Genomic DNA, 16,885 nt, shown 5'->3' on the forward strand with positions numbered 1-16,885 from the left:
TATATATATATATATATATATATATACACACACATATATATACAGGGAACCCTCCTCTTGCTCTATCTCCCCCTCTTCTCTTTCTGCCACCACCCCTCTCTCCCTCTCAATTAAACCTCTTACACATGGAACTGTTTGGGCCTAGTGTGTGGTATGTCCTGATGCGAACCCCCGTTCTAACACATCATTTGGTGTCAAATCCCGGGAATTGGAATCGGTGGTTCTGTCAGCTACAGTGGGGGACTGTCAGAGATCACAGCCACATGGACCGGTCACAGCACAGGCAACCGTGGCTGCCATGAGTATGCGAGTTCATGGCTCCCTCATCTGACCCAGCAATGGTCCTTCCTCTAAGGGAAGTTGCTGGAGTAGATGGTCTTGTCAGAGTACATGTTCTGTTCTTGCTTAGTGAACTTTCCCAAATAGAAAACAGGCTGGGGTCCTATACTTCTAACTCTTCCAAGTTTATTAAAGGGTTCCAGTATATTGCTCAATCTTATAGCTTGACTTTCCACGATGTTCATATGATTCTTACCAATAATTTACTTCCTGAGGAACACAGATGAGTCTTGCAAGAGGTAAGAGTGCATGCAGATGGAATTCACCAAACACACGATACATACCCAATTGGCTCTGAGACAGTGCCTGACCAGGATCCCCAGTGGAATTACAATTCCGCAAGAGGTATTTTTGCCAGAGACAGGTTCATTACATGCCTTCTGGCTGGTCTTAGAAATATGGCCTTAAAGCCAGTAAAATTTAAAGAACTCCAAGAGGTTTTCCAGGACAAGCAGGAGAATCTATCTCAATTTTTAGAACACTTTACAAAGGCTGTATTACAGCATACCAATCTGGATCCTGAAAACCCAGAAGGTAAGCAACTTCTGATGACCTACTTCTTTTCCCAGAGCTAGTATGACATAAGAGATAAACTTAAAAAATTGGATAGGGGACCACTAACTCCACAGGCTGGCCTTCAAAGTGTACCATGGAAGAGAGGATAAAGTCCGAAAACAAAGATACCATATGCTAGCAAAGGCTGCCTGACCAGCCCCAGCCACTACCCTGGACTCATGTTCTCCTAAGACTCAGGAACCACCAGATACCTGCTACAAATGTGGTCAAAAGGTCATTGGGCAAAAGCCTGCCCTAACTTCTGCAAGCCAAGAGGGCCATGCCCTAGGTGCCATCAAGAGGGAAACTGGGCTGTTGATTGCCCTCCCGTTATGCAGAGCAGGGGGACATCATTCGCAGATAATCCTCCAACTGATCTTCTAGGCTTGGCTGTGGCCGACTGAGGAGGCCTGAGCTCTCCTGACCCAAGCACTGCCATCACTAGCAGGGAGCCTCAGGTAGATATCATGGTATGTGGGTGGCCAATCTCCTTCCTCTTGGACACTGGAGCCACTTACTCGGTCCTGATGGAATTTTGGGGACCCACTTCTCCTTCTTGTTTTCTTATTGTTGGGGTATGAGGACAATCTTACTTCCCTCTCCAGACTCCACCACTTAGTTGCATTTTTAGGGGTACACCTCTCACCCGTTCCTTTTTGGTAGTGCCAGCATATTCCCTTATTGGGAAGGGATATTCTAGCTAGGCTGGTAACCTCTATTTCCTTTGCTCCCCACATTCACCTAAACCCAGGCTCGCCAGCGGTTCCCCTGCTCCTTCTCCTAGCCAGCCAACCTACTAATACTACCATGTTATTTCCTTTACCAGCTTCTCAGGTAGATCCCTGAGTCTGGGATGTCCAGAACCCCTCTGTTGCTAACCACCATTCTCCCATTGTCATCCAATTACTGGACTCTACCAGGTATATAATCCAAGCTTAATACTTTCTCTCTCTCCAGAGCCTCAGGGAACTTAAGCCTATTATTTCTGACTTCTTGAGAAAAAAACACCTTTGCCTCACCTTTTCTCCCTTTAACACCTCTATACTAGCAGTTAAGAAGCCTAATGTTAACTATCGCCTGGTTTAAGATCTTGGGCACATTAATTCTACAGTAGTTCCTCTCCATCCTGGTGTGGCTAACCCTTACACACTTCTTTCCACTATCCCCTCAGGGACTTCCCATTTCTCAGTCCTAGATCTCAAGGAAGCATTTTTTCTCTATCTTTCTAGTTGCCCAGTCACAAAACATATTTGCTTTAACCTGGACAGATCCTGATATCCACATTTCTACCCAACTTACCTGGACTATTCTATCTCAGGGATTCCGGGAGAGCCCACATCTATTTGGTCAGGCCCTGGCTTCTGACTTACTATCCTTGTCTCTCCCTAAATCTAAGGTTATACTTTATGTAGATGAAGTCTTTCTCTGTATCCCCTCTTACACTGCAACCTACATCTCTACCTTATTCAACCCCTGATACCCACCAAACTCTGTCTTATCTTCACCAACTCTTTCCTAAGATCCACCTACAGCCTACTCCTGAGGACTTAAACTTCTTAAAATATATCACTGTTTCTTGCAAAATCTGTCAGAAGTCTGACCCCAACTAAAAGTATCAAAGCATCCCTTTTCCTACCCTTCAGGCTAGAGGTTCCCTTCCTGGAACTGACTGGCAACTTGACTTTACCCACATGCCCACCATCAGACATGCCAAGTACCTCCTGGTCTTGGTGGATACCTTCTCAGGGTGGGTAGAGGCATTTTCCAGAACTAACAAAAGGGCTCAGACAGTCTTTGATCTCCTCCTCAAAGAGTTGATCCCCCAGTTTGGTGTCCCAGCCTCTTTCTAATCAGACAATGGTCCTGAATTTACTTCCCAAGTCTCTCAAATCCTATCCAAGGCCCTAGACATCCCCTGGCATTTTCACATTCCTTACCACCCTCAATCTTCTGGTAAGGTAGAAAGAACTAACTACTCTTTAAAAACCACTCTTGTTAAGCTGTCACAGAAACTTCACCTTCATTGGGTTAAACTCCTACCCCTGGCTCTTTTTAGGTTGTGAGCTCTCCTCAAGTGACCTCTCCTCATCTCTCCCTTTGAACTCATGTATGGACGTCCAATCCTAACTACTGGTCTTTCACCTAAATGCTCTCCCCTCCCAGACCATCTACTTACCCCATTACTTTGCCACCTCTGTTCTCTCCTATGGAACTTTGCTGACCACCATCTACCTCAGCCATACACTGTCTCCTGTCCACTGCCATCAGTATTGGAGACCAAGTCCTTCTATCCCCTCCAGGTCATCAGCTCTCACCCCTCTCTCTCAAATTGAAGAGCCCTTTTAAAGTAATTCTCGTGACCCCTACAGCTACTAAACTCGAGGGACTCTCTCATTGAGTCCATCTGTCTCACCTCAAACCTTTTATTCCTCCACCTAAAAATGACTCTTCTTCACACACATTGATCTTAACAGGACCGTGCTCTGTTAAGCTCCAGAGGACAATGAGACTGCTCACCTGGTCCCCAATCCCAGAAAATGAGACTCCACTTTAGCAGCCAAGCTTGGCCTCACTGGATTAGACATGGGTTTCTAGTCATCTCCCTCCTGATCACTTCCACCCCTTATATCTGGAGATTTGAGGTTCAAGAAACCCCCTCAGAAACAGTCTTTCTAAATAGATTCAGGAAACTGCTCCATAGCAGGATACCAGGAACCAATACAAATTGCTATCATCCCAGTATCTGTAATTCCATCTAAATATTGTGTTCTCTATATCTGCTTTCTCTTTGACCAGACAAAAGATTATTGTAGAAAATGGTCAGACAAAACTTGGGGCTGCCCATATTGGTCTTTTCAGATACATACGCTAGGGTCATGGATCAATCATTTCTTCTATCAACACCACAAGACACTGTTTTTCTACATACAAAACCCATGGGATTCCAGATGAGAGAGAGGAGTTGTTGATTGATTCTTTGGTGCTTCAGAACAGACAGGGACTAGATGTCCTGACAGCTAACTAAGGTGATCTTTGCCTGTTCCTCCAAGAAGAATGCTGTTTCTACGTCAACCAATCCAGGATAATAAATAAAATCCAGGAGCTACAGTCAGACATAAAAAATTTCAGGGACCATGAGACCTCTAGTTCTGGGATTTTTGAAAACCCTATATGGAAGTGGATACTCCCTTTTGTAACTCCTTTCCTAGTCATCTTCCTGGTGCTATTATTTCCTTCCTGCCTCATTAATCTTGTTTCTTCATTTCTTCAACTACAAATACAAAAAATTTCCAAGCAAACTATTAATCAGCTCCTGTTACAGGATTACCAGCCGCTTCCCACAGAAGAGCCACTGTCCACAGAAGAAACTGACGTGAACATTAACCAAGTAGATCCTGATGATAAAAGCCAGCTAACCACCACCCCCCGACAATGCCCCTAGACAGCAGGAAGTAGCTTAAGAGACACAATGCCCTCGTTCCCTTTTCACCATCGGCTTCCCCTTCCTTTTTTCTTTTCTTCTCTTTATAATAACAAGAAGGGAGGTATGTTAGCATCAGGGCCTCCAAAGCCCGTGATATCACATAGGAGGGCCTCAGAGACCAGTTGCCACAGCAACAGCCTTCATGTTCCCAGAATCCATTGGGCTCACCTCCCACCTTTACCTACAACCACTATGTCACTACATGTATATATGTGTGTATATATATATATATATACATATATATATATATATATGTATATATGTGTGTGTGTACTATACATATACATACATATATATATATTATATATATACTATATATATATATATACACACACACACACATGGGGAATGCTCCCCTTGCTCTCTCTCTCCCCCTCTTCTCTTTCTGCCACCACCCCACTCTCCCTCTCAATTAAACCTCTTACATGTGGAACTGTTTGGGCCTAGTGTGTGGTGTGTCCTGAGGCAAGCCACCGTTCTAACACATCACCTGATCCTTGAGTTCCAAGAACACCACTCTCTCCTGGGTCAGGCCCTTGTCCCAGGAAGACACTAGTATCATCTGTATCCATCCCTTCACACATCTCTGTGCCAGCCTTGAAGCTTCCTCACTGGCCCCTCTCTAAGAAGGTGGACTGAGCCTGCTCTCTAGAGAGTTTCTCATCCTGGGAACTTACTACTAGCTGTTGCAGTTTAGAACCCCCTTATCCATGCAATTTTTCATATGTTCAATATTTTTGCTTCTTCCTTTTTAACCTTAACCTTAAACATATTCTTGAGCAAATAATGAGCTGTGTGAGACAGTTGCCACCTATATTAGAACATGAAAAGTCCTGCCCCTCTTCCCCTCCAGGGCTCCTTGCTCATCCACATGGACGGTGAGTGCTAAGCCAAGTGTGAGGTGCAGTTTGGCACAAAGCCATAACCATGTTATTGTTGAATTCTGGATTTTTGCCCATTAATAAAAATAACGGCTAAGCAAGAAACATGAGCTAAAAGAAAAAGGCAGAATTTATGTCTTTGAGGAAAAACCAGCCCAAATGATTTGACAGTCTCTCAGTCTCTCTCTCTCTGTCTCTCTCTCTCTCTTCCTCCCATCCCCCGCATCTCTCCCTACCTCCTTTTATCACCCTCTCCTGTGCTTTTTATTAAAGATGTATTTTCCCCATTTTCTGCATTATTACTTATAATGAGAATCACAAAGACAGAACTGCTGATGTGGGCCTGTTGTAGCCTACATTGCTGGCAGGTTGGGAAACAGAAGTTTAGACTATCAGGCAGCAGGGAAAATTTGAATGTATAATGACACAGGTCATGGCTGCTGTTGTCACCTGCTGCTTGTCTTAGGACCAGTGTCCAGACTCAGGGACAGTTTGTGCTTGAATTTAGCTCTCCCTGAATACCTTGGGAAGGAGAGGATGAATCAGCCATGTTAAGGTCTACTTTGATAACCCAGGAAGCCCTAGCCTTACAAAGAGGCATATGGCCGGGGATATTTCTTGTGCACTTATTGTTGATCTGGAGAGAAATAGGCTAGAAAGTTGCTATGGAAGCCAAACTTTTTGGAACTGATGACATTTCTCTTTTATGAAAAGAAAATGTATCCCTAATCTTTTGAATTTATACTTGCTTGACTGAGAAGCCCCTTCTTCTGCCCCATTCCAATTTCAGCTGAGATCACCTCCTACCTCAGTGTTTTCTTTTTTTTTTTTATCATCAAGTCTTGACATCTCTTGAGCATGCTGCACAGAGCTTCAAACTAAGGTCACTCCATCTAAACCCCTTTGTCTTAGTTGATGTTCAGTTTCTGTGAAGAGACACCATGACCAAGGCAAATCATTAAAAAAACATTTAATTGGGGCTTGCTTGCATCCAGAGGTTTAGTCCATTGTCATCATGGCAGGAAGCATGGCAGCATATAGGCAGACATGGAGCTGGAGAAGTCTACATCCAGATCACCATGCACCAGGAAGAGGGAAACTCAGGGACTTCTTCAGCTTCTGGAACCTCAAAGCTTAGTCTTGGTGACATACTTCCTCTAATAAGGCCATACTTCCTAATTCCGGTCAAGTAGTGCCACTTCCTAAAGACCAAACATTCAAAACATGAGTGTATGAGGTCATTCTTACTCAAACCACCCACCCTTCTAGCAGTAAGAGCCTGGCTGGGTCCATCCTGACTTCATCTCCAATATTATTTCTCCTACTTACAACCTATAATCTACTATCCTATCATGTCTTCTGCAAACTTCTCAGGACCTTACTGTCACAGGGCCTGAGCCTGGGGCATCCCAGTGATGAAGCATGCTTTTATATTAATTCAACTTTATATTCCTCATAGCCAGCAAATCCTTGGTCACAAGAACCATGTCAGGCCCTAGGAAACTTGTGGGAAGGCTGGTTCAAGCATCGCAGGCCCCAGGAAGCTTGTGAAGGAGGTGGGTTCAGAGGCGGAGAAGACTGGTCATCAGTGGAGATTTACCTTTAGTTTTGTTTAAAGACAGTCTACACACCAGGATTTTCAGTTTATACTTAGTTGTTGCATTGAGACCTGAGCCCCCGTAAGTTGCTGGTAGCTGCATATTGGCTTCTAGCAGCAGACTATACTTGGAGACAAGTTCTCTTCTCTGTATTTTCAAAGCATAAGACCTGGTTTTCAGTCCATGATTAATAGCTGTTTGATTGACCCCTCTGTTATGATGCCCTGTGATTAATGTGTTTATGTAGTAAACCTAAGAACACTTCCCAGTATGTTTTGGGCTTTTGGTTTACTCTGGGCTTATGTTTGTCACTGCAAAAATAATTCTCTACTCAAAGGGCAGATGAAATAGTTTGTTCTAGAGTCAATATGAATGACCATGGTCTGGGAGCACAGATTTAAGACCATGGTAATAAGAGAATGAACACAATCTCCCTAAGTGTAATGCTTAAATGTAATAACAGTTTGATGACATTTTTATAGGAATAAATCATTAATCATAAATTAAGCTACTTTTCAAAAACATCATTGGAAACATCAGACATGTGGGTTGGAGGAAAGCAAGGACTCTCCTATAGGCCTCTGATGATATTTAAAGATGTACTTATCCTTGGTTTTGTAGAAGCTACTGGTCCAGAGATTCTTTACCTGTTAGTCACAAGCATAACTGGTCAGACATGGAGGATGGCAGAGAATGGCTAAAGAGGAAGTTAAAGATTGTCCAAGACAAATTATGATTAGGATCTGGACCTGCAACATTCCAACCTCCTCACCGCCATTCGTACGTATTCCACCCAGTTAACCAGCCAGGTAGAAGGTTCAGGGGAAAGTACTATTCCTATCTGGTGAGTCTCCTTCACTCTATGGAACGTGAACTTGGAATTTGGGGTGAGAGGCTGTTTTCAACTCCCAGAGAGACTCACCTGTGAGAAGAGGTGAATGTGATGCTCCAGAAGTATCTGACCCAGGGGTAGGTCTACCTCTAGAGCAGCTCTGGCATTCCAGACCTTCACCATCTATTTCCTGCTCTGGGGTACTGAAGTGTCATCTACTGTGTCCCTAGTGAGAGTGAGGCTGGGGGTGTGCACAGCTGGCCTGATTAGCCCACATTTTTAGTCTAGTCATCATGAGTAGAGCAATGAATCACACCAGCTGCACCACAGACTTCCAATTTCCATTAATCTACTATTCCGTTATCTATTAATTTTAAATTAATGCTCTGCCCTTTGTCAGTGAGCTCAGGGTGCTTGGTGATAAGAGAATGAACACAAGTACACAATGGAGAAGCACTCTCAGCATCCGGCATGTTTCCTAAGTGAATGAGAGATCAAGCTCGCTTCTGACACTTGGTTTCTGAGGAGAGAAAGGTGTTAAAAAAGAAGAGGTGGTGTTGCTGGGGAAACCGAGGTTTCTTTTGCCAATCCTTACTCCCATTAATAAAAGAATTCAGAAATGGGCTCAAAATGAAACCCAAGGACAGTTTTATTAGTGCTTAAGAGATAATATAGTACAGGTTAAGTAAAAATCCCAGCAGCTTCCAGGAGAAGATGTTAAAAACAAAGTCAAGCCTTTCAAGTTAGGCCTGAAACAGAGATCAACAGTTTATCATGAAAGGACAAAGAGCTCTCAAGAACGGAAGTCAGAAGTCAGAAGAAGGAAGTCGGAAGTCAGCAGCAAGCTGAGGAAAGAGCCCCCAAGTGTCTAGTCATGAAGGTAGCATCTTTTCCAGCCCGACCCCCTCTCCTCTCATTTGTATTTCACGAGCTCTGTCTAGCGCCTGTTTTGTTCTGTAGAGGACCCTAAGGTTATGAGGGACCTTGGTTTTCCTTTGCAAATTGGCTTCTGTCCCATATTAATCTGGACATAAGCTTTTACTGTTTTTGAGTCCTATTACAGTGGGGTAAGTTAAAAGACACCATTACTCACAGACTGAATCAGCTACTAGCTTTGTGATCATAGCCAGTCTGGCCCACAGCTCTTCACTCTGACTTCTTCCTATATGCCCCATGGAAACCACTGAGTATTCCCAGGATTGTGAGTCACAGGGCCACAGGAAGTGGGATGGCCAGAAGAGTGGCATGTGAAAAGAATCTGAGTGGTGTCAGCAGTTTGAGTAGAGTGAAGAGGTGGTAACTGTGTAGAATCTTGTTCTAAAGGGAGGAGGACATGAAGAAATCGGAGACCCAGAGCGAGCAAAAGGCAACGTGGAGAGGGACACCTGACCGAGTATGGTATCTTCAGCAGTGAGTTGTAAGCTATCATTCTCTGTGTGTGTTTCTATATGTCTCTCCCTGTCCCTCTCTCTATGTCACTGTGTGTCTCTGTGTCTCTCTGGTGTCTCTGCCTCTCTCTGTCCCTCTCTCTGTGTCTATCTCTGTGTCTCTCTCTCTTCCTCTCTCTCTCTTCTCCTTTTTCCTCTTCCCTTTGTGCAGGGGAAGAGTCAAGTGTCTACATAAGAGTCTAACCCTGCTCCCTCCTGGTCTCATGCACCCGTGGTCACACCTAGATGGACTGTAATGGAAGTCAAAGTATTCAGTCTCTGACATCAGAAAGCAGGGTCTGAGAGTGCAGGTACACAGGGAGAGTCACATGATAAATACCGGCAAGATCACTGGCAAGAAAATATAAAACATTTATGGTGAACTTAGCAGAAAGGATTTTATTTTAACTTATGAGTTGGGAGTAAGAATTTAAGAGCCAAATAAAACAGCTCCCAATATTTGGGGCCTTTATGAGGGCTAGTGTTAAAAGAGCTTTACCACCCAAAACGTGCTATGATCCAAATACTTGTCTTCCTTCATCCTATGCAGGGCACAGGGGGACATGGCTGTCACAGATCTCTTCATTAGGCGTAAAAAATCTCCAAGCCAGCAACAAATCCAGAGTTGTACTTTCTCAACACTGTCCCAAAGACTTCTAACTCATCCCTGCTCTCAGTTATTTCAGACATACAACAGGACTCTGGGACAGCCTTGCACAAGACAATTCTGACATCAGGAGGCTCCTCTGATCTTGGGGAGTGGGAAAACAGAGGAGGCAACAGTGAAATGTTCAATGTACACATGGTCTTTTAAAATTTTCTCCAGTTCTCTGGTTCTTAGAAAAATTTATCTCCTTCCCGTTGTCAAGCCGTTGAAGGTTCCCCTCAGCTCAACCAGCATATTATACCATCCCTCCAACAACAGTCATAAGACATTCCATACATACATCTCATCACCTTTGCCACATCCAACCAAAAAGAATAAACTGGAATTTCACAACCTATAGTGAAGATGGCCCTCCAAATTCTAACCAAACTAAGTCTATGGTGCACAGGCCACCATTTAGTTCTGTGTGCTTAAACGAGGAGCCAAACTGCAGCAAACCAAGTCATACTTCCAGCAGGATCTTATACTTGTGAAATTTCTGGTAAGAATTTGAATAGAGTATATTTGAACACATAGCTCACTTCCATGTCTGGATGACTTTATCCTCTGCTTAGGAGCACATAAACTTAGATCATTATAAAACAGAAGCTCAGTGGGCACTGCAAAGGCTGGGAGAATTACAACTTCAGTAGATAAAACTGCCCTTAGGCCATCCAATGCTACTTATGTATTCTCCAATAATTTATTTACTCAGCGAACTAGGCTTATTTGCATCAGGCTTTGATTTGTTAGCACAGTCTGATTCAGAGACTGATATGACTTTAATGTTTCCCAGGAACTTCACACAAAAGGCTTATATTCAAGGCTGTCACTACCTGGTGACAGACTGTGAGGGCAACTTTAAAAGTCTGGCTTCTTGAATACCCACAGTAACCGTAGGGTTGTGCTTCATGTGGTACTCTAATCCGTCCTGCTTCCCGTAGCTTATTTACACACAGTCTCTGAAGACAGGTATGTGTTACAGAAGCCATTTAATAGGAACTGACTAATTAATGAAGCTGTGAAAAGTTTGTCTGTCCCCCCAAACACACACACAAACACACACTATAAAACATTGCAACACAATCCCATTTAAATTGGCTTAAAATCATGCCTTCTTTAAAAAAAAAAAAACAAGTTTAAAACAGGCTGCAAATGAGCTTTGCTTTCTAAGGGGAAGTGCACACAGACCAACATTAGGTTGAAAAAAACACATTAGGTTGAAATCTTAAACAAGTCTCATCCTAGGAAGTTTGCTTCCCAGCTGCACTAAAATTGCTTTAAAAAAGCAGACTTAGCAAATGTGTAGAGGAAAAAAAATACAATTTATCTTTGTGAAAGACAAAGGGTGAAGTCATGCAGCTGATGGAAGAATAAAACTTCAAGAAGTCACTGACAGTGTAACTGTGTCCAGACTCATGGTGACAGTCATGGTCATGGCGATCAGGAAAATGGCAGAATGCCACTTAATGCTGCATTAACTTACATACATCTCCGTAAATCATCCTGAGGTCGTGAATTCCAAGTCTCAGAAATGACAAACTAATGACCTCAACATCTCTCTAACCTCACTATGCTGGTTGGTTTTTGTCATCTTGACACAAACTGTGGTCATCAGGAAAGAGGAAGTGAAGGTTCAAAAAGTGCACCCATCAGATTGGTCTGTAGACACATCTGTGGGGGCATTTTCTTAATCAATGAGGATCTGGGAGGGAGGGCCCAGCCCACTACTCCAAGTGCCACCATTCGACAGGTGGCCCTGGGTGGTATAAGAGCATAGATAGGCTGAGCAAGCTGCAGAGAGCATGCCAGGAAGTAGTGCTCCTCCTAGCTTTGAAGCCAGGTCACACTTCTCACTATAGCGCTTCTGAGGAAAACTGAGAAGCCTGACTGGAAAAGCCAAGAACACAGACCAGAGCCAATGCTCACACACACACAGCCCACCCTTGCATCCACAGATCCCCCATTCACAAACACAGACCCTGCCTCATCTGGACAGAGCCCACACTTACTCAGACAGATTTCTCCTCATGTGGCCAAGGCTTTCTTCATAATGACTGACAATAGCATGTCCTCTAATCAAACAGCCGGCAGCTAACAAAGCAAAAGGAAAACCACAATGACAGAAGTGACAGGTGGGTGGGCTTGATTGGTCTGAAGTGATTGAGGTTGCAGCAGTCAGCACGGAGTCTTGTGATTTCATCTAAATACCATTTTTTAATGGGTCTGATGACAGTGTGCAAAGAACAGACAAGTGTGCAACAGCAGGGACTGGCTCAGTAAGGGAGTGCAGTCTATAAAGTGAGCAGAAAATACATCTATTTCACAATTGTGATGTCTCAGGTGAATGCAAACTTCTATAACTATCTCATGGTCCTTTACTTCTCTATTCTTATGACTCCCCGGTGAAGCAGCTTTAGGGCAGAGATGGCAGGCTTCTTCAGAGTTTGCAATGCCTCTCGCCTTCTCTCTAAAGGGCTCATTGAAGAGGAAAGAGAGTTTTCCCAGTCATGGCCTCCAGTAGCTTAATGCTAATGGAAGAGTATCCAGGTCACACATTATCATCACCCAAGAGCTGAGGTGCCTGAGCAGGTAGGGACACAGGGCTTCAGTATCTTTCCTAACCACACTCTCTGTCAACTGTTCCAAGAGAACAGTGACAGGAAAGTCAGAAAAAATTATCCAAAGGTTATAAGTTCAGACAAAGTGAACTTAGCATTCCTGTGCAACAGAGCTGAGGCAGAAGTGGGACCCAGATGAACTGTCCCACAGAGACAAGGCACGGACCTACTGAACAGCAGACTCAAGGGCCCCCTATGCCAGGACCAGCAGGGTACTCACCAATAATGTCCTTGCTGTGTTGAGAGCTGAGCTGGTAACAGGGACTTAATTCTCAGGAGGACAAAGGGTCAATGTTTACCAGAGCAGCAGCATTTGTATGCAACTAGGGAGAGAATTAACACACATAAAGCACAAACACATACTAAAAGCACATGAACATACTGACATATACACACATATACCACAAATAAGCATTCCTCCACACATGCACACTATCCTATATACCAGAGATTTTGCACACACACACACACACACACACCACACACACACACTCACACATGAACAATGTACCATACATACAGTGCACCTATACACACATGCCTGCTTCTGGCAAACAAGAGATATGAAATTCCAAACTTCATTAGAAAAGGTGTCATTGACCATGAAAGTCGGAAGTTTGCTGAAGGACAAACTCACTCCATAGATCACGTGTCTGATCGAGGAAACTTCCAGAGTAAGAAGGCTCCCAAACCGCAACCAGTGTGATAAACCATCAAGCAAGCAGTTTGAGAAGAAAGCCTAGTAGAACAAAGGAAAAAATAATAATAGGTTACATACATTAGAAAGGACCAGAGATCTAAAAAGCTGAGGCGGTGGGCCCAGTGTGCTGAAGTCAGAGGGAACAGAGGCAGAAATCATCCTGACAGAGATAAAGGACAGATGGACAAGCTCCACTGCACATCTGGGGCAGACTTACCCAGAACATTCTGTGCACAGGCAAGGTGGGGACGGTAAGGACTTGGATATATTTCACACATATTTTCTGCACGTGTCTAGATCTGTATCTGATTTCATCAAAACAAAAGCAAAGGGCATCAGAGGTTTAAAAAAAAAGTGTATAAAAGCTTCCAGGAAGTTAAAAAATGGCAAACCTCAAAAGACTAGTAATCTGTGCACCAAGTGTAAAAATTAACTCAAAAGAATCCATTAAGGGATTAAATATACAAATTAGAGGATTAAATTCATGCTGATAATATGATTATTTGCTGTATAAATAGAAGGGTCCTATCTGAACAGTGTGATCCCAGACAGTTCCGAGTCACTGGAAGTCACAATGTCCATCTGCTGTCTGTGCTTCCAAGGGCGACTGTCCCCCTACCTTTCTCTTACTGTGATGCTCTGGCAGCCCCTACTGTAAGCCCCACCCAAGAAGTTCTTCAGCCCCAAGCTACCTCCTGTTCATTGCTTTTCTTCTTTCTAGTTTAAAATATATTTTAATGTATTCTTTGAGAATTCCATATATGATACAATGTGTTTTCATCAAACCTGTCTCCCACTCCCTCCCCAACAGTCATATTTCTCTTTTTTTCCTAAGTTCTTCCCGAATTCATTATACATATTGACATAACTTTTGATGGAGCTGTGTCCTGATAACCTGCCGAAGGTTAGCAATGTTGTAATTTGCCACTGGTCTGTATACCTCAGACACTATCTAGACATCTGTGGGACTCTGGTCCAGCTGCAGCAGCCAAGGAATTGCACTTACTGAAGGGGAGATGAAGTTGGATCAAAGCGGCCACTGCTCTCTTCCTCAGCTGCTACTCTAGAGTGGCAGGAAGCTGCTATTCAGCCTGCAGAACAGTGGAAGCAGGGAGGCCAGGTGCCAATGAAGTGGGGGTGAGGAGAGAACTCAGCTAGTTGACCAGGCATAGGCCCAGGCAGCTTCCAGCCTTGAAATTTTTGGGAAAGAACTCTCTTCCCAAGAGTGTTACAGCTCTTAGATGGACAGACACTCCCAGAAGATCCTTTGGCAAAACAATAGCCACACCTTTATTCCTTGTGGACAGGATTTTATATACATTTTGGGGTCGGTTAAGTTCTAAGAGCAGATGCTTTCCGTTGGTTTGGTTTGAGATATTAGAGATGCTTCATATGCGTATGGAGGGGCTTCATGTGTTGCCCCTATGTGACTGATTGTCAAGGTCTTCTCCACTCAGTGCCATGGTCATGTGACAGGGACCTGCTCTGGAGTAGGTAATATGCCTACCGTCCTCAGGCCTGAGGGTTCTGGGGTTTCTGAACCCACTGAACCTTACCAAGTTTCCTGGTATGGTCCATTGGCTCACAGTAAATTGAGAAATCTCTGAATGCACAGACCCATGAGTCCTCCCAGGTTAGCAACCCAGACCATGGAATAGACACTTATTCCCCTGTGGTCCTGTGGCTGAGAAGTGGCTGGAGCCCATATCCATACCCTGATGCAAAGTAAAAGTTCCCCCAAATAATTATGGCTTCTACATCTGCAAAATCAAAGCAAGTTCATCCTCGATGGCCTAGTGAGGATTTACCTGTGCTACCGAGTACCACACATGTTATTTTTCCTTAACCTTAAAAAGTCATATTGCTGTTCTGGATCAGATGGAGTCAGTAATGTAACTTCTTCCCCTGTAAAACTGTTAAAGGTTTCTGTGAAAATTATCTCTCCCTCCTTCCCCATACCCTGTTTTCAGAGTCAATCAAAAAACATGGAGCAAAGGCTTTTGCTGTGTACAGGCAATAGGGACAGACAACTCAGCTGCTCATAACAGACAGAAGGAAAAATGAGGGAAGTGTCTAAACCAAGACTGAGCACACTACCTAACCTACTCTGAGAGGAAGGCTCTTTTCATTGTTCAATGGTGCCAGGGCAGTGAGTGGGCCACCAGGAACGACTGGCTATATCATCCCCTATATTGTCACACCCCAATACTCTCCATCTTCCCTCTATCCCTGGACTTTTTGCCAAGGGACCTTGGCCATCAGATCATTCTCCTTAAGTCACATACCCCTCCCCATGCTGCAGTAGTCATTTTGGGTTAAATGCTCATTACCTTAGCTGAGTTTGTTTTTATCTATACCAGAAACCACATCCAAGGTCTTGTCCTATTTGAAAACTGACCCAGTATGAGTTCTGATCTTAAAGCCCCTGATGGCACTCCTGGTGTGTATTCTCATGACACTGTGGTCACCTGTAGCTACAGCTTGTGAAGACTTCGGAGTCTCTGTCTTAGTCAGGGTTTCTATTCCTGCACAAAACATCATGACCAAGAAGTAAGTTGGGGAGGAAAAGGTTTATTTAGCTTACTTCCACATTGTTGTTTATCACAAAGGAAGTCAGGACAGGAACTCAAGCAGGTCAGGGAGCAGGAGCTGATGCAGAGGCCATGGAGGCATGTTACTTACTGGCTTGCTTCCCCTGACTTGCTCAACTTGCTTTCTTATAGAACCCAGGACTACCAGCCCAGGGAAGGCACCACCCACCAAGGGCCCTCCCACCCTTGATCACTAATTGAGAAAATGCCTGACAGCTCTATCTCATGGAGGCATTTCCTCAAGGGAGGTTCCTTTCTCTGTGATAACTCCAGCTTGTGCCAAGTTGACACACAAAACCAGACAGCACAGTCTCTATTGGCCTCTAACTTTGAAATCTCTGAGGTCCCATGTGGACTGGTACCTCAGGTTCAGCACATCCATCATCATTTAACAAATTCTGATGAAATCAATCAGCTAGGCTTCCTGTGAGCTTGCAGCAAGTAGACTTGACCTTGAGCTCAGGCAGGCCACATGGTCTTCCCATCCTACTGTATGTAACTGTGTGGAAGAGGCACCCATTATAACATAGCTATCAAAAGTGCTGGGGATAAGGAAGAAGTACTAAGTAATAGGAGGAAATGTTAGGTATGATGCAGAAGTGCTGGGCATAAGGAGGAAGTGCTAGGTATGGTGAGGAAGTACTGGGTAAGGTGAGGCTGTGCTGGGCATGATGAGGAAGTGCTGAGACTAAGGAGGGAGTTTTACACAAAAGAATTTCATGAAACTCTTCTAAGACAATCTGTAGCCATCATAATATGTATTTTTAAAAATGTCACTGGCATAATTTCACTCCTTAGAGAAAAGAACTTACAAATTAAATCTAATTGTGTGGCAATACCATTATAACCATTCAAATAAGTAATCTAGATGTTAACAAATCAATAAAGCTGGATCTCAAAAAATGTGCTGAGTTTAAGTATTGTAACTTGAGTTGCCTTGTGGATTACAAACAGGGAAGTCCCAGGAGGCCAGCCTTCCTCTGTGTGACAAACTATCGCACAAGCAAGACCTTCTGCTGAGATTGGTTTCTGTGAATAAGTTGAATTAAACTGTGGATATCTGTGTGCTGGGACACTTACCACACCACAGCAACAAATGCCCCCATAGCCTCCTTCCTGCTTAGGACTCTGCATAAGCTTTGTTGGAATTACTTAACTTGGAAACCTGAGTTTATTCTTTTTTTTTTTTTAAAAAGATTTATTTATTTGTT

At 43.7% G+C, this 16,885-nt stretch overlaps 1 long non-coding RNA gene across 1 annotated transcript; it reads right to left on the minus strand.

Annotated features, from left to right (window-relative positions):
- Nucleotides 1–9,525: 9,525 nt before the first annotated feature.
- LOC116083765 lies at nucleotides 9,526–12,658 on the minus strand. Its single transcript, XR_004115905.1, has 3 exons — nucleotides 12,604–12,658; nucleotides 11,775–11,856; nucleotides 9,526–9,867 (listed from the first exon to the last, which is right to left on the minus strand). It is a non-coding gene; the product is annotated as an uncharacterized LOC116083765 (long non-coding RNA).
- Nucleotides 12,659–16,885: the final 4,227 nt, after the last annotated feature.

This window comes from Mastomys coucha, unplaced genomic scaffold (assembly GCF_008632895.1).
Source record: "Mastomys coucha isolate ucsf_1 unplaced genomic scaffold, UCSF_Mcou_1 pScaffold8, whole genome shotgun sequence".
NCBI classification, from domain to species: domain Eukaryota; kingdom Metazoa; phylum Chordata; class Mammalia; order Rodentia; family Muridae; genus Mastomys; species Mastomys coucha.